This window comes from Prunus avium, chromosome 6, assembly GCF_965620075.1.
Source record: "Prunus avium chromosome 6, drPruAviu1.hap1.1, whole genome shotgun sequence".
In the NCBI taxonomy this organism is placed as follows: Eukaryota; Viridiplantae; Streptophyta; class Magnoliopsida; order Rosales; family Rosaceae; genus Prunus; species Prunus avium.
Genome location: NC_142289.1, coordinates 24,599,292 through 24,617,045, shown reverse-complemented (window position 1 = coordinate 24,617,045; position 17,754 = coordinate 24,599,292). Strand labels below are relative to the sequence as shown.

Here is a 17,754-nt window from a genome sequence, read left to right as displayed (position 1 = left end):
CTTACTTCAGCGGCGAGCGGCGTGGCAGAGACTTCTACGACCGCAAGCTCGGTCAAAACCACTGAAGCAACCGGTGGCGGGCTCGACACATCAGCGGTCGTAGTCTCGACTACCGCAATCTCGGTCACAGCCGTCGACTCTTGAGACGAAGGCACTGAGGGCATAGACATGACGGCCAAGATGATTGGCGAGCTCGGTATGATGAGGGCCATGGACAACGGCAATAATGGTCTGGGGGGCTGGAAATAAAAGAAGTTAGCCAACACTACAAGAAAATAGGCCTTAGTTGACACTTCATAGTTGACGTTTATTGAAAAACCATCAAGTATTCTACTAAACGTTGACGCTTTTTAAAAAATGTCAACTAAAGCCCTTCATACATGACGCTTATTAAAAACCATCAAGGAAAAACCCTTTATAGCTAACACTTCTTAAAACCTGTCAAGGAAAAATCCTTTATACTTGACACTTATTAAAAACCATGGGTATACTGGTGAAATACCCCCTAAACTTGTACCTTAGTTTCAATTAGCCCCCTATCCTTTTTTTTTAGAAATGTAAGGACCCGATCTATTTTTTTTCGCCAATGTTCCCCTCGACGTTAGAATCTGGCACTTCCCATCCATTGTGCCGTCAAGATGGAGGTTAGTTGTGTCATTTCGCGTCTACACGCAAGTCAACCCAATGTAAGTCGAAAATTAGAAGGAGGCTAGGTCAGTTTTGACAAAAAAAAGAAAAGAAAAAGACAGTCAGAGCTGTAGATGTAGGGTTCGAAAGTTTGGGGGAATTGGGGATTTCACGAAATCGAGCTGCATAGTGGTTGATGTTGACAAATCGGAGTGGTTGTCATAAGAATCTCGAAGCAACACACTTGTATTGACCAAGAAAGATGCCTGTCGAAGTCCGTAGCAGTGGGAAGCCTCCCAAGTATAGTAAGTCTTCAACTTTCCCTTTCTTTGTTCATTGTTTAAGTGGTTGTGGTCCATAGGTTGTCGGTAGAATTGTCATCTTCTATCTTATTGCCTTTCTATAAGATTCCTATTTGAATAGAAAAGTGTGGTCCCAAACTAAGGCATGTGCGTTGCTTTGTCTGTGTGTGGCTGATATTAGTAAAGGCTGGTGCCGATTGGTAGGTTTGTTGTAGTGGTAAAATAAAGTTGCTGAGTTAATTAAATTAAATTTTGTTGTTTGTAGGTGATCCAGAGTTATTTACGATTGAAATTCACCATGGGGGGTATTTTAAAAAGGGGAAGTATGTGGGAGGTATTGTCCAATGGGCAGACAACTGTAATGTAATACAGATCAGTTGTCAATGCTAGACTTATATGATGTTGCTGAATCACTAGGATACAACCACATAAAAGTCGATTATCGCTATAGGTCCACAGCATTGGGTTATTTGGCAATTCGAGGAGACTTGGATGTGCTTGACTTTGTGCGTGAGATACCTGCATCAAGGGTTCACGGTTTGTACATCACAGCAAAGCCAGAACCGACCTTGTTAGATAATGAAGCCTCTGCAGCTGTATTTAACTTTCAGAATTTGCTTCAACCACAATTGATACATGTAGAAGTACAAGGTGATGTGAACATTGCTGATGATGCCGATGATGAAGCTGAAGAGGAAGATGAGGAGCTGCAGGTAGATGAGGAAGATGAGGAGCAGCAGGTAGATGAGGAAGAAGATGTAAATGTTGATGGAGAGGATGATGACGAAGAGCGCCTGCAGTTCATAGATAGTGACTACGAGCAAACAGATGAAGAACTAGAGAGACAAAAGAGAGCAGAAGATGACACAACTTTTGATAGGCATGTAGTGGATGAACCTGTTGAAGAACCAGATCAAGAACCTGGTGATGTTCCAAGTGATGATTACGATTCAGAGGACCTTGTAAGTGTTTCAAATTCAGAAGATGAAGCTGATGAAAATACAGGTGTGAAAAAGGTTAGTCGGAGAAGAAAAGCTCCTAGATTCAAGCAATTCAAAAGGGATACTGATTTATTTAATCCTGTATTTCATATTGGAATGGAGTTTGCTAACATGGAACAATGTAGGGAGGCCATAAGATTCTATGCAGTTTCAAGTGCTCGGCCACTTAGATGGGTCAAGAATGACCCTCACAGGGTTAGGGTGGTGTGTGGAAGTGGAGGAAAGGCTGAAAAAAAGGGTTTAGGACAAAGACATTGTGTTAAAAATAGAGAAAAACCTGTACAAAATGCTGGAGAGGATGGTGGAGAAGAAAATGGAGAAAAGGGTGGAGAAAAGGGTAAAGAAAAGAAGGATGTCAAGTGTGAGTGGTTGCTATATGCATCTTATGTGGGCAAAGGGCCTACTACTAGGATCAAGACATATCAACCTAAGCATGTATGTGGAAGGATGCAGAAGACCAAGTTTGCCACTTCTTCTTGGCTTGCTCAAAGGTTTGATGAGGACTTGAGAGATAATCCTAATATGTCTCTGTCGGATTTCATGAAGATTGTGAGGAAGAATTATGGCATAGATATCACTGCAAACCAGTTTTACAAAGCCAAGAGCATAGCTAAAGAGAGAATACATGGAAGTATTGAAGAACAGTACGCAAAATTGTGGGATTATTGTGAAGAGTTGAAGGCAAACAATCCAGGCAGCACTGTATTAATCAAGACTGATCTGCGAGGGGACAACCCAGTATTTAAAAGAATATATATCTGTTTTGGTGCATTGAAGAAGGGCTTTATAGCAGGATGCAGGCCAGTTGTGGGTTTCGATGGTTGTCATGTGAAGGGAACTCATCCAGGACAGATTTTATCTGCAGTTGGTATTGATGGGAATAATGGGATGTACCCTGTCGCATTTGCTGTGGTTGAAGTAGAAAATACCGAGACTTGGACATGGTTTATGGAGATTTTCTTTGCTGATGTTGGGTGTGAAAATGGTAACGGTTGGGTGTTCATGTCAGATAAGCAAAAGGGTTTGGGGCAAGCCATTAGGGATTTGATGCCTACTGCTGAACACAGACATTGTGTTAGGCACCTCCACAATAATTTCAAGACTGCTGGTCATAGTGGTCTAGCATTGAAGCAAAGATTATGGGCAGCAGCTAGATCAACTACAATACCTACATTTGAAGCTGAAATGGAGAAGATGTTATCTCAATCAGGTGCAGCTTACAGATGGCTTCAAGACAGGCCAGCAAATCATTGGAGTAGGTCACACTTCACAACTCATTCTAAGTGTGATATGCTGCTTAACAACTTGTGTGAGTCTTTTAACTCAGCTATTATTGAAGCAAGGGATAAGCCAATTCTAACACTCCTAGAGAGAATTCGAAGTTATTTGATGCTAAGAATGGCTAGACTTAGAGAAAGTATTTGGACACATGATGTTGGTCCTAGGATTTTTGGAATTGTTGAGAAGCTAACAACTGAGAGTGCTCAATGCATAGCATCATATGCTGTGCTGGTGGGGGGAAATATCAAGTTAATAACATCCATGGTGGGATGTATGTGGTGGATTTGGAGAGGCACACGTGCACTTGCCGAAAGTGGGACTTATGTGGAATCCCTTGTTCACATTCTATGGCTGCAATTGCCAAAACAGAGAAAAGCCCTTATGACTTTGTGCATTCACTGTACAAAAGAGCTGCATATGACAGGGCTTATGAGAGTTATATATCTCCAATGCCTAGTCAAGAATACTGGAGAAAAACAGGTCATAGACCCATCCACCCACCTCTTTACCGCAGACAACCAGGGAGGCCTAGAACAAGTAGACAAAAGGAACCTGATGAGATACCAAAAAATGCAACAAAGTTGAGGAGATATGGGATTGTCATTAGTTGTAAAACTTGTGGAGGTGAAGGTCACAATTCTGCAACTTGTGGCAACAATGGACAAAGAGGCGAAAGACAAGTATGAAGATTGTGATTATTTTTGTTGAAGGTATAATTTTGGTCCTTTATTTTATATGAACTTGTTTTTTTAATTTTTTGTTCAAGGAACAAGCTACAGGCAGGGGAAGGGCAATAAGAGTTCAAGGCAGGGGAAGAGGAACAAGTATGCCAAGTGTTCCTGTCAGACAACCAGATCAAGGCAGGGGAAGGGGAACAAGTATGCCAAGTGTTCCTGTCACACAACCAGATCAAGCTGAGACTTCAATCCAAGCTAGACCTTTTAGAAGAACAAAGCTTGGGGTAAATACCATATGTACTGATTCCTTTAACTGCATCAATTAAATGTTTAAACCAAATTTTGACTTATTTGCTGATTTTGGTGATTCAAATAGGCAAGAAGAGGGGGGCAAGTGTCTGAACTAACAAGGCAGCTTGCTCAAACTGTTGCTACCTTACAGGGAAATCAAATTGGGCATGCTTCTCAACCAAACTCAGAATATGCACCTCTACCAAAAAGAACAAGGCCATGGAGAGTGTAGTTGAGATTTGCAGCTTGGTCATACGTGGTCATCGGGCTGATTTTGGTTTTTTGGAACACCAAAACATTAGGACTGCTTAATGTATTGTAATGGATGCGTTTTGGAACATTTTATTTTGTTGAATTTGTAGCTGATATGGTCCTAGGATTCTCAGACTTATTCCAATAGATTACTATTGGAACACAAATGTTTTTGTTGGATTACTGCTAGAACACATATGTTTTCCTTGGATTAGTGTTGGAACATATGTTTTGTAATGGATATATTTGCCTTCAATGGATATGTAATGGACATCTTTGTTGGATTACTGCTAGAATATGAAGTCAAAACACAACACATGCCATTACTTTCAACAAAAAGACCAAAAGTCCATCTATTACACCTCTGCCACACAACTAATACAGGGCATTTCATTTTTCTTTCATTGTCTTTGCCTTTCCTACTCCCCTTGATTTCTACTTCATATTACATCGGCAACTTCAAATATCCTTCATGTCTTTGCCTTTCCCATATATCAACCACAAAACTATCACAAACAATAAACAAGACACCCAAAACCAAGGGTTTTTTTTCAGATTCTCTGGCCGAGACTTTTTTGCATCTTCCATCATGTTTATTTTCCGTAGCAGCCCAGGTATAATTTGCTTTGACCTCTCACACATTTGTGGGTCACCCCATTCCCAAAATCTACATCTATTCTGCACATTTGTCACAACAAATTGATACATAAAAAACAGAAGAAAAAAAAACGTTGTGCATCAGTCCAAATTTCTAATCGGCAACCCAAATTTCAAATGTGCAAACCAAATTTCAACAACAAACTTACCCTCCCACAGATGGAAAACCTCCTCCCCGGATGTGCAGCAGTCCAAGATGTTTGGATTTTCGCAGTCTTCCCACAGTAGCAGACGACTGAAGGCACCATCCATGAACTACCCTCTTCACCTTGTGAATTCCACCTCTGTGACCCATGACCTCCATGACCTCTGCCAGGTAAGGACCTCCTCATCTCTTAATATTGGGTTTTCTCCTAAACCCTAAATCCCCCTTTGGTTTAGGGTACGAAAATGGAGGTTGGAAAAAATGGAGGGAAATGCATTTGGGTAAAAATCGTGCCAAAACGAAGGAATTAATAGCTGAAGCATTGGTTCAGTTCAATGGAGACGCGAAATGACACAACTAACCTCCATCTTAACGGCACAATGGATGGGAAGTGCTAGATTCTAACGTCGAGGGGAACATTGGCGGAAAAAAATAGATCGGGTCCTTACATTTCTAAAAAAAAAGGATAGGGAGCTAATTGAAACTAAGGTACAAGTTTAGGGGGTATTTCACCAGTATACCCTAAAAACCATCAAGGAAAGGCCCACTATACTTGACACTTCTAAAAAACCCAAAAGAAAATAGAGGGGTTAAAGTGGTACCATGCACCTCCCGCACCTGATTGGACTCCAAACGGTTGAAGACTCATCCAAAACCAACTCAGGGACCCCAACTCTCTCTCTCACAATTCTCTCAGCCTCTCTGTTTCTTTTGTTTCCTAACCCTAGCCGCAACATTCCTCCCTCTCATCATCTGTCTTTCTGCTCCATCTCTCGTCATCTGTGTGTCTCTCTCTGCTCTACCTATTACTTTCTTCATCTATTAGTCTCTAACTCTCGTTTTCATATCTCTGCAATTTTTTATTATAGAGAAATCTCTGTGAAAATTAGAAGAATTAACTCGACACAAAGATGGTGAACCCTGAAGCAGATCGAAACGTCGTCGGCATCATTGGTACGTGGTGCCTTCAATTTGTTCTCTTTCTCTCTGCAACAAATTCAAATACTATTGATTTGTGTTTTTTGTTCTTTGTGAATTCTTCTGACCGTAGTGGAATTTTCTATGTATAAAGGAAAGAGATAATGATTTGAATGTTTCGATTTTGGGTTTGTTTAGTTAATTTAATTTTGTGAAGGCAATGTCATCTCGTTTGGCCTTTTCCTCTCCCTAGTGTAATCGCTCTCTCTCTGTGGATCTAATGGTTTTGTTGTTCAAGTTTCTGATTGTTGAGAATTTTCTAGCACATGTGATGTTCTAAGTTTCTGAATATATTTTCTAGCACGTGAGCATTTTCTAGCAAGAAATGTAAAATCTTGCTGAAATTGGAAGCGGCTAGTATAAACCCATTTGGGGGTTTTAATGAAAGCTTTTTAGGATTAAAAAAAGGAAAAAAAGAAATACTTGTTTAGGTTCATATGTTCAGTAAAAACGATCTTAGATGTGCCATCAATATTGATTTGGGTTAGGCATGTTTAAAGGTACTAGTGGGTTTGTTATGTAACCTTTCGTCATAATGGCATTATACATGTTGCTTGTAACTCGTGAAGATGGGTCGAATATCCCTTACAGATTTTTAGAACTTTTAGCATTGTGATCCAATCTTCAGTAGATTGTTTTTACTAGCTATTTTGGTTTTGAGTTTTATGATTATCTTTTGAGTTTTAGGTTTCATTCTTGGTCTTTAATTTGGGCAAGTTTTCACTTTCTAATTTCTATTTAGATGCATTTGCAGACGAGGTGAGGATTCTATACATTAGTTTTGGACTTGGTTGCTGATGTGGTTTGAATTTGTGATTGTCTTGCTGAAGAGCTGCATTGTACTCTGCAGTCAAACACTCAGAAGCATTTCTTTGGTTTACTTCTTCTATGAGTTGGGAATGTTCGGCATCAGCTCTGTATTACTGGTATCTTTCCCCTTAAACTTAATGAAGCCATCACTTATAATCCTAATTACTACAGTCTTGCTAAAGATGGATGTAATTAGTCATGCTTTTTCCTTGGAATGAAACAAATTTCATGGTCGTTATATGACAAAATCTATAAAGCCACTGAGTAAAACAGGGTTTGCCCTTGCTTTTTATCTATTTGATAATACTTTGTGCTGACTCTAAGCTATATAAGTGACACAGAACTGCAAATTTGTAAGAGCAACAATATAAAAATTCAGATCATGAATTGGAGTTTACTTATGCATGTAATAATACTTTTTAAAAAAAATGTATCACTACTTGTTATCTGAAGGCAGCTTTTGGTTTCAACAAGAATCAATTCTCAGAGATCCTGATGATGGTGGGAATAGGTTCAATTTTCTCCTAGGTATATTCTTTTCTAGAACTTATGTTTGTCCAAATTCTTGTTACTTGCTCCCAGTTTCTTTTCGTATTTCCAAAAATGCAGACCGAGATTTTTCTCTTATCAAGTTCATTCTAGAGATAATTGAGGGCTGCATATAAGCATACATTATCTAAACTTATCTTGCTGATCTTTTTTCATTTTGAGTACATTTGAATAGATGCACACATATGTACAGAAAATTTAACAGCATAGTTAGCTTTAGTTGGTTGTAAAATTAACGAATATCCCTTGCCTAAATACACAACAAGATGTGAAGCATGCACTTAGGGAGTTTATTGTTACTAGCTTGTTATAAATTGTGGTAGATTCTCACTCTGTCTCTCTTTCTCTCTGTCTCTCTGTCTCTAAGATGCATATGCTCTTGTTTGACAGATTTATGCGATCGATAAGGTCACAAAGGCAGAATAGGCTCATCAAGGAGGCTTCGAATCCATTGATGCTGAATACGTTCAGTTTTAGATTTAAGTTTTTTGTGTATTCAGTTATTGTATATAATCATCATATTAATTGGACATGCAATTTAATTTTTTATTTAATCTATATTATATTATGGTATCAAAGAAATATTTTTAATGTGTTTTCAATATTGTCTCTTTTTAATTTGTAACAATTACTGTATATTAAATTAGTCCATCTAATTATATTATAGTGGTACAATTTCCTCTTTTTAATTTTTTTTTTAATATTGCCATTTTGTTTCTTGACGGCTAAAATCCGTCAAGAAAAGAGCTAATAAGTGTCAACAAAAAGGTACGTTGACAGTTTAAAAGCGTCAAGGTTCACTATAAGTTGACAATTTTTACAAAAACATGATGCTTTTAAGCCGTCAAAAGAATCCTTTCCTTGACGGTTAAAAGGCGTAAAGTATGTGGGTACCCCTTTCCTGACACTGGCATTCCTGATGCTTTTTGAGCCGTCAGCTAATTTCTTTAGTGACACCTTTTAGCCGTCAATAAAGGCTGTTTTTCTTGTAGTGCAAAAGAACGAAAAATCTGAGAAGAAGCCAACTCTTTGTAAAACGGAATAGACACTTACCGAGCGGAACACGATACCGCTAGGGCGACGGGGGGCGACCAAAGGCGGCTCGATTGGGGCCATGGCGGCCAACGGCGATTCTGCAAACGACGGAGGCCCAGCCAAGGCCGTCGATGGCGATTCGGCGGCAGCCACTTCAGCATGTGGCACCTCTGCGACTGCTATTTCGGTGCTCAGCACCTTTGCAGTCGCCGCCTCGATTTCTGGCGCCCCGGCCACAGCCGCCTCGTCGTCCGACGTTTCCATGGCAACAACTCCGGCATCCACCACCGTGCCCTGAAAAGAGAACCAAATCATTAGTACAGAGATACGGCATAAAGTGGGCGAAGAAGGAACAAGGGGATTCACTTACGGTCGTAGGAGGGACTTCCTCCTCGTCCTCGTCCTCCGAAAGGACAAATAGGAGCCTTTTCCTCGGTGGCTCCACGACCGCCGCCTCGGTCGTCTCCTCTACGGCCTCCGCTACCCCGCTTTCTGCTACCTCCGCCTCACGAGGAGCCTCAGTGGCCGTAATTCCTCGGCTCCTTTTGCGGCTTGAAGCTATAAAAATAAACAAAATTAAGCGTAGCTCAGAGAGGTCGAAGAAAGAGCATGGGAAGAAGAATACTTACCGACAGCAGCGCTCGGTCGAACCGGCGGAGGGGATGGCACGGTCCTGTGCGCCAAAGTCTTTCATGCCCCCACCACAGCCGTCACCCTGGAGGATAGGGTCGCGGTTGAAGTCATGCCGTTACTCCGGCCGTAGGAAGGGCCGTCATTCTGGACACGGCCGCAACCGGGGCACTCGGTCGAGAAAGCACGGCTGAGGCCTTCTTCCCTTTACCAGTCTTAGGAGGGAGGAGGTCCCTATCTGCATTCTTCAGAGCCCCCCTCACGGCCTCTTGGACGGGCCGAATAAATCTGCTGAAATAAAGTCCTCGTACCAGACCCTTCCATCTTCGTCGAACGCATTGCGATGCATCCACGGCCTCAGGGTGAGGAAGGTCATCCCCTTTTGAAGCTGGAAGGAGATCCTAGCCACGCCATGGCTCTGGGGGACATCGGCCCTCCAAGACGAGAGCCGGTTGGTGGACAGAGGGAAGAGCGGGACCGTATGAATCAGACCGAATTGCCGTGCCACGCAATGCGGCAAATAAACTTCAGCCCAGGCCTTGGACAGGCCGCAGTGAAGGTCGCGCGTGACCAGGAAGGAGCCTGAGATCTCCCTAAGATCATTCTCCGTTTCACCATCAGGAATCACGGAGAGGTCGTGCGCCAGGAACAGGGGAAACGGCCGAGCAAGGCACACACGGAACTGCGACGCAGTCCTCTCGGTCAGCCCATAGAAAAACTTGAAGCAGAAGGCCGTTGCATTGTGCTTCCTAGGGGCCCTGGCGAGGGCGTTGGCCAGCGGCTCAGTATCAGTGACCGTGGCTGCACCCCTCAGCTCTGGGAAGTAGGCCTGGAGCCAGAACTGGAAAGCCCAGAGTGGGCCACCGTGCTTCGGCTTCATCCCATCAGTAATGACGTCGTGAAGCGTACGGTAGATATGGCTGAGAAGGAATGGGCCGAGCGCTAGCCTCCCGCCCTGCGCAAGATAATCGGCTAGATGGGTGAACTCCAAGATAACTTTGTTCATCTGGGTGCAAAACCCAAACTTGCACAACCAGTACAGCAAGAATGCGGCGTGCTCAACTTCGCCGAGGGGGACGATGGCGTCATCTTCAGCGTTGTCTTCTACACCGAAGTTATTATAAAAGCTGGAGTAGTTGAGCATGTTTTTCGCCTTGCTCCTAGCTAGCCTCGCGATCGTAGGCCACGCGGCTTTGAAACTCCCTACGGCCTCAGAAGCAACTAGCGCGGCACTCACCTCCACGCCGAGAGGAGAAAGGCCGAATAGAGCGGCCATATCAAGCACGGTCGGCGTCATCATGCGGCCATATCATTGTGTTTGTGGCCGATGACCAAAAGCTGAGAGCCGCGGCCAGAAGTGACCGATCCATGACAATCGGCCGGTCGAAGAGCTTGATCAAGTGGTAGATCCCCTAAGCCCTCCATTGCTGGCCAAAGAAGTGCTCCATCCTCGGCAGCCACTTCTCTCAGTCTGGAGTCGAGGTCGGCCATTGCTGCTGCGGCCGTATGACATTCCAGTCTTGGTAATCTCCCTGATCAAAGGCGGAAAGATCCACCAAGTTGTCCTTCAAGTGGACTGCCAGCCTCTCTAGCATGGGCCCTTCCAAAGAGGGGCCGAGGAGACAAGAGTCATTGGCAGCACCGTCATCATCGGGCCAAGGCGCGATGATGTCAGGAAGAACCGAGCCTTGGATTTCTCGGAAGATGTCTTTGAAGCCAGTCTGGAAGACCTGGGACCGAGCTTCAACAGATGCAGAGGTGCTGGAGGCCATTAAGACAGATTGAAGTAGGGTGTGTTGAAGGAAAAAGTCGAAAAGAGGGTGATGAACACGAAGAACACCAGGGAGCCGAAAACTCAGAAAAAAGGGCAAAGAGTTCGTGAGTTTTCTGAGAAATGAAAAAGAAACGACTAAAGTCGTTGGTTACTAACAAGGAAATAACTGGGCAGAAAGAGATGGAGTGCTGAGATTTGGAATTCAAAAGGGTTGAAGGATTGAGAGAAGAGTTTGGCAGAGTTTGGGCGTCTAAAAATTCTGAAAGCGTAAGGAAGGAATGAAGAAGGATAGGCTTTTATATTGGCGCTCGAATACGAAACGAAAGGGCATGGCTCTCGAGAGAGACGTAACGGTCTGACAGCGCACTCTAGTGCGATGATGTGTCGAAACCCCAGAGGCCGTCGTTTCAATTGATGAGACAAAGTGACGACTCGCGTGAATCAAGGCAATAATGGCCTAAACGACGTGCTTGCGTCTTGAAGACGCCGACCGACTCGTGCATTTAAGGCACCAACTGTCAATCACTTCAAAAGGAATGCGAAGGGTCCATCCCCTAGAATCCATTCGGCCTCTACCCATGCCGCGACCGAAGAATCCGGGGATGTGGGGGCAATGTTTGTGCCTAATAAATCTCGGTTGTAAAACTGACCAAAAGGACTTCCTCTCGGCCCTCGCACCAGCCCATGAACTGAAACGTGGCAGTTCGTTAGGCATTTGCCCTCCTAAAAACAAAAGAAAAGCTGGGAAGGCAGGATCCTCTTGGCCTTGCGACCGCGGTATTATAGGCCGAGGCCGAAGGGCGTAAGAAACACGGCCGAAGATATTAAGGTTAAATCGCCACGTGGCAACAGGGTCTCACACTTCATTTAATGAAGTAACGCCTCTATTGCAGCAAACCCACTAGCCGCAAAAAAGCATTTAATGCACAGGGGTAGATGGGAAGTGACTAAAGTCAGGGTTTGGTGATGGAAATCAGAGTGGTTAGGCGCAAACATTCTCACAAATATTCTTACAACTTGAGAGGTCAGATCACCAACCACCAGACCAGGGCATTAAATGCGTTCCCACGGCCAAATGCGCAGAACCCACGATCAGGGCGGTGGCCAAGATTTACCGAGATTTATGGGGGTCACACCACCATGCTTCACGATCCCAAATGCCAATTGGACTACCCACTTGCTCTGATCAGGCTCCACCACGTAGATCTTTCAGCCTCGATTGTCCCTCCAGGACCTCTCCTATAAAAACCAAGTTCAAGCTACATTCAAAGGGTTCAAACACCAAACCAAAAGCCACCCACGGAGCAAATTATATTTTCTTGTCTTTCATTTCTTGTAATGCACTTTCAATACCCTTACTTGCTTTCCTAGGAGTAGTGATAGATTGTAAGGAAAATTCATTCATCAATATATCATACGACCCTTGATCTTCAAGGCGCCGGAGCACCATCTCTATTACTCTCTCATCCACCCCATATATCATACGACCGTCGCTTGTTGTGTAGATTTCAGCTGCACCAAAATGGATTAAGCTGCATCCTCAACTTGTGATACTCGCAAGTGCACGAGCCGTTCGGTAGTATAGCATATGTAAGTGCGAGGTCGATCCCACGAGGATTGGTGATTGAATGATTCAATTCATTTTCCCTACACAAAACAGAAATGAAAAAGAAAGGAAATAAATAAAACAAGGAAGAAATAACTCAAGCAAATAAGTTCCCAAGTTCAATTAGATTAACGGATTGATTCTAGCTAAAGTATGATTAAGCCATGGTGTTTGGTCATAACCTTGTGTTCCTAATTCCCTAATTTGATCATTTGTTGTCTAACCTAAAATTAAGCATTAGGAACCCATTAAGCATAGAAGAACAATTTAAACAACCAAGCATGTATCTAATCCCTGTTGTCGAATGTCCATACATACTCTTCCTATTCATAGTTCAATTCGAATTAAAGCATGGTGTCTACTCTTAATTCAAACCAAGATAGCTAACATGCAAGCCTAAATGGTGATCAATCATTCAAACTAGCATATTAACTTATAAGCATAATGAATAAGAACAAAAACCATAATTGAAACTTGGAAACTAATCAAACTTGAATACTTAAGAAAAAATGTACATTACAAGAAAAATAAATTACAACTAAGAAAACATTAAAGAAAGCTAGAATTGAGAACTAGAAAGCAAAACTAAGAGAATTTGAGGGAGAGAAGGGAAGGGAGCTCTAGAGAAGTGTTTGAGAGCTCCCCCCCTTGGGGTGTGTTTACAAGCTTAGAGAACTTCCCTATTTATAGGCCTAGGGGAAGTGAAAATCTGAATTCAATATGGCTAATGCATACAACACTTGTTTTATAAAATCTGAAATGGTTGATGCACTTGTATTAGAAAATCTAAATTGGGTGATGCACTTGTATTAGAAAATCTTGAATTGGTTGATGCACTTCACCAATAGATCCCACCAGCAGCCCTAGCTCATCTTCATGTCACCATGACCAAGCTTCCAACCAGAAATGATAGCTCATACCTAGCTCACCATGACCAAGCATCCAACCAGCACATGCTGAGGTCAGCATGACCAGCAACTTCAAGGGCTTACAACTTGGGCTTCTCTTAATCAAATTAGGACTTTAAGCACTCGAAATTGAAGTTCAGAATGTCTTCTTTCCAGCCATATGTTATTTGGGCCAATCCAAGGTCGGAGGAAGAAGTTAAGGCCGAAACAAATTGCTAACTCATTTTCCGCGCTGATAAGATCCATCCTGAGCATGGTTCTGTGTTTGCTAGGTAACGGACTCCAGATTTATCCAATGGGGTTTAATTTTGGATATGTTATAGTACACACCAATTGGAACAACTTTCATGAAGAATGTGGCCTCATTCAAGCTATGTAGGTTGTTGAAACAAAGCTTGCAATATGACCTACGGAACTGGACTGGCAGGGGGCTGTAGCCAAAATGAGTTTGTCTTTAAGCTCTTCATCCATTCATCCAAATTAGGCCTTAACATGCTTGAATTGCATGAATTATGCTCTCTAAACCCATCATTATTACCTAAAGCTCAATGAACTGAAAGATAAACACAAAAAGGATTAAAAGCACAAGTTTAACTCAAAAACATAACCAAATCATAAGCTAGAAGGGTACAAAATGATATACAATTATGAACCGATCATCGCTCTCTGAACAACACGCCGGAGCACCGCCTAAAACCCACCATCAACACTACCACTAAACGGCCTTGTAGCTCAGGCCGTGAACCTGACGGCCGAGATCAGTTCCTCTCTCGGCCACAATCGTTTGATTAGAAGTCGAACTCAAACAGGCGCACCACTTAACCATATACCCAAACACATCACTCTCTCAACGCACGGTAGATCGTGCTGGCACGCCCGCGCACAACCGCACCGCATCCAAAAGAAGGACGTCACGTGTCGACGCATATCCCCTCGGCCCGGAGAACCAGGCCATGAGATTTGCGAACGCCAACAATTTCTACTTCGTTATGGGTTTCTCCAAAGCAGTGCCGACTCCTCAATGTTCATTTTTCGGAACAACTCTCACATGATGGTCTTACTTCTTTATGTCAACGACATTGTTCTCACCGGCAGTAGTACTTCTTCCCTTCTGGATTTCATCCGCATCTTGGGTGCTGAATTTGATTTCAAAGATCTTGGGCAACTCAATTATTTCCTGGGTATGGAGGTGACTTATTTGTATGGTAGTGTTCATCTCACACAAAACAAATATACCATTGATTTACTCCAACGCAGCAACCTGTTGGAGTGCAAGCCGTGCTCCACCCCATGACCTCCAAAGGCTCCCTATCCCGTACCACATGTCATCCTCTCTCTAACCCCTCCATTTATAGGCAGCTGGTTGGCGCTCTGCAGTACTTAACTCTCACTCGTCCCGACATTGCCTATGCGGTTCAATTTGTGTCTCAATTTATGGGCTCTCCCACTGATCTTCACATGGAAGCTGTCAAACGCATTCTTCGATACCTCAAGGGCACTCTTGGTCATGGTTTACCTTTCCATCGGTCCCCCAATTCCACCATTCTTGTTGCCTATTCGGATGCTGACTGGGCAGGTTGCCCCGATACACGTCGCTCGACAACTAGCTATTACATGTTCTTATGGTCAAATTTAATTTCATGGAGTGCTAAGAAACAACGTACGGTCTCACGCTCTAGTGCCGAGGCAGAACACCGTGCCCTCGCCTATGCATGTGCTAACACCATTTGGATATAGTGTCTCCTTCAAGAACTACAATTCCCGCTCCGCCAGCCAGTTCTCCTCAATTGTGACAATCTTTCTGAGACATACATGGCTGCCAATCCTGTTTTCCATGCCCGCATGAAACATGTTGCTCTTGATTATCACTTTGTTCGAGAACGTGTTGCCTCCGGCAGCCACAAAGTTTCCTTCATCCCCTATGCTGCTCAACTCGCTGATGTCTTTACAAAAGGCCTTCCTACAAACCGCTTTGCCTGCCTGGTATTCAAACTTGTCTCCCCTCCGCCACCAAGTTTGCTGGAGAGTGTTAGAGACTCTTCATATTCATGACAGTTACTGCAAATTAAGGAGATTTCCGTTACAATTGTGAATACCCATAATTGCCTTGTTGTCTGTTACAGTTCGCCTATAACTCCCAAACCATTGCAGCTTGTATAAAATCCATGTAATAGTATTTATTCAGATATGAAAAGAATCTGTTTCTACAGATCAGTTTTGCATGTCTTGTTTGGCGAGAATGGAAATTAAGGAATGATGAGCTCTATGGAAAGAAGGGATGTAATTTTGTTGACCAGCTGGAGGGGACTTCAGATTACTTAGAACAATTCAAGTAACATTCAATGCGCGTCAAACCACCCCAGGTGGAGTGACACGTGCGCTGGATCAAACCATCACCACAATTCTTGCTAATGTATTGTGATGGCGCTACTGGCAAGGGAGGCAAAAGGCGAGGCCTAGGGGAGTTGGTGCGTGATTCTGAAGGAAACTTTAAATGGGGTTTTGTTTGTGGGGGGCCAGAAGGGCTTGAGGTGGTGGTGGTGGTGGCTACTGAATTGGCTGCTCTACGGATTGGTGATAAGTGTATTATTTCCTATATTTTTATACCTCTTTTATTTGGTTTTTGTAGGGAAAGTTAATTAAAAAGAGCATTATTACCTTACTTTCCATATTTTCAGCGATTTTGCGCTCTTGGAAGGATTTCCACTGAAATTGACTTTTCGAATGAATTTTAGCGCAAGGCCAATTGGAGAAGAAAGCTAAGACATTCAAGATCATTGTATCAAAGTTTCATAATTTTCTACCAAGCCAAATGCTCCAGACTTGCAAGTCAAGACAGCCTAAGTTGAAATCCCGTCAGAACTGCACTGCTGTGGAAGATTGAAGATTTGAAGACCTTTCCGATTTTTCCTAGTGGCGTGTAATATATGCTTGGAAAGCTTAGAGATAAAGCTACGTTTCTCATATTTTTCCAGATTTTTCTAGGATGTGAAACGACCCCAAAACGTGTGTGCAAGTTGGCTGACGTGTTTCCAAGTCAAAGAAGGATTCTTTCCTAATTTGTTTCCTTAATTGTTTGGAATTTTGTTTAGCTTTAGGAGAGTTTTTTTTTTCCAGACCTTTTAAGAGTAGGGTTTAGTTATTTTACAATATATAAGATCACCCTGAGGGGCTTGATACGATCATCCTCCCATATACCATACTTTTCCACCAACTTTCATACACCCAGAGAAACATCAGAGAGAGCCAAGGATTTGCTGATGCACTACTTGAGGAGCTTTCGAAGGTGTTCCTGTGGAGACTCCGAAGATCAAGTCCATCGACCAAATCGGTTTTATGACAATAATTCTCTTGTTTATATTTTCTTTTGTCATGAACTAATTTCCCTTGCTAGGGCTACGATGTAGCCTAACCATGAATACTTAATTTTTATAGTTATATTAATTCCTGATTATTATCCCATGTTGAGTATTTGTTACTGTTCTTAATGATTTAAATATCTAGCTAATATTTAATTGATGATCCAAGCGGAGACCGAGAGGAGATGTTTGGTGTTTGCTTCTTGTAACAAATACCATGACTTGAATGAGTGCCCGAGAGGGACTAACATGACTCATGCAGTTTTCTTGCAGGTTCTCATAGAACTTAATGGTCTTGATTTTCTAAATCTGTTGCTCGAGAGAGAATGAGTTGTTAATTAAGAATACTTTTGGTTGAGCCCGAGAGGGGATATCGAATGAATTAGGAGAAACCAACTGTCAACTTGGATAGTAATTAGGGTTAATTGGCTAAAAGAATTAAGTGGAATTGGTTATGGTGAAATCGGATGCTCTAGTGTCTAATCAAACTTGATTTTCCATCGTTAATTAAATTGTTATTCTTCATAATTGTTTTAGTTTACTTAAATCAATCAATCTTCTTAATCAATTGTTCAGATAAACTTTTGAATTAATCATAATTGGTAGTTAATAGGAAATTACAGTCTTCGTGGGAACGACACTCTACTTTCTATATTACTTGTGCGAATTGTGCGTTTGCAATAATTTCACAACAATTGGCTTGCGGTAGCAAGGAGGTCGACATGTCTTTTCATATCTACAGACTCACAAGAATTGGTGAATTTATTGAAGGGAGAAGGAGAGTTGTAGTGCAACTTGGGGAATCTAGTTGAGGACGTTAAATTTCTTTTGTCACAGTTGCATATTGTGGATGTTTTGTTCCAACCCCGAGT

The 17,754-nt window shown here is 42.5% G+C and overlaps 1 long non-coding RNA gene and 2 pseudogenes across 5 annotated transcripts; all 3 read left to right on the top strand.

Moving 5' to 3' along the window:
* The first annotated feature begins 1,297 nt into the window (after positions 1-1,297).
* On the top strand, positions 1,298-4,691 carry LOC148293890 (uncharacterized; annotated as a pseudogene). Its single transcript, XR_015836242.1, has 3 exons — positions 1,298-3,891; positions 3,978-4,172; positions 4,265-4,691. The product of XR_015836242.1 is annotated as an uncharacterized LOC148293890 (transcript).
* Positions 4,692-5,852: 1,161 nt separating this feature from the next.
* Positions 5,853-8,172, top strand: LOC110746993 (uncharacterized). 4 transcript variants are annotated; one of them, XR_015836248.1, is made up of 4 exons: positions 5,853-6,187; positions 6,954-6,970; positions 7,062-7,549; positions 7,961-8,172. It is a non-coding gene; the product is annotated as an uncharacterized LOC110746993 (long non-coding RNA). The 4 variants fall into 4 exon arrangements; XR_015836249.1 differs by lacking the exon at positions 6,954-6,970 and having other exon boundaries at positions 5,854-6,187; positions 7,062-7,137; positions 7,475-7,549; XR_015836247.1 differs by lacking the exon at positions 6,954-6,970 and having other exon boundaries at positions 7,042-7,549.
* Positions 8,173-14,813: 6,641 nt separating this feature from the next.
* On the top strand, positions 14,814-15,575 carry LOC148293889 (secreted RxLR effector protein 161 pseudogene; annotated as a pseudogene).
* The last annotated feature ends 2,179 nt before the right edge of the window (positions 15,576-17,754 follow it).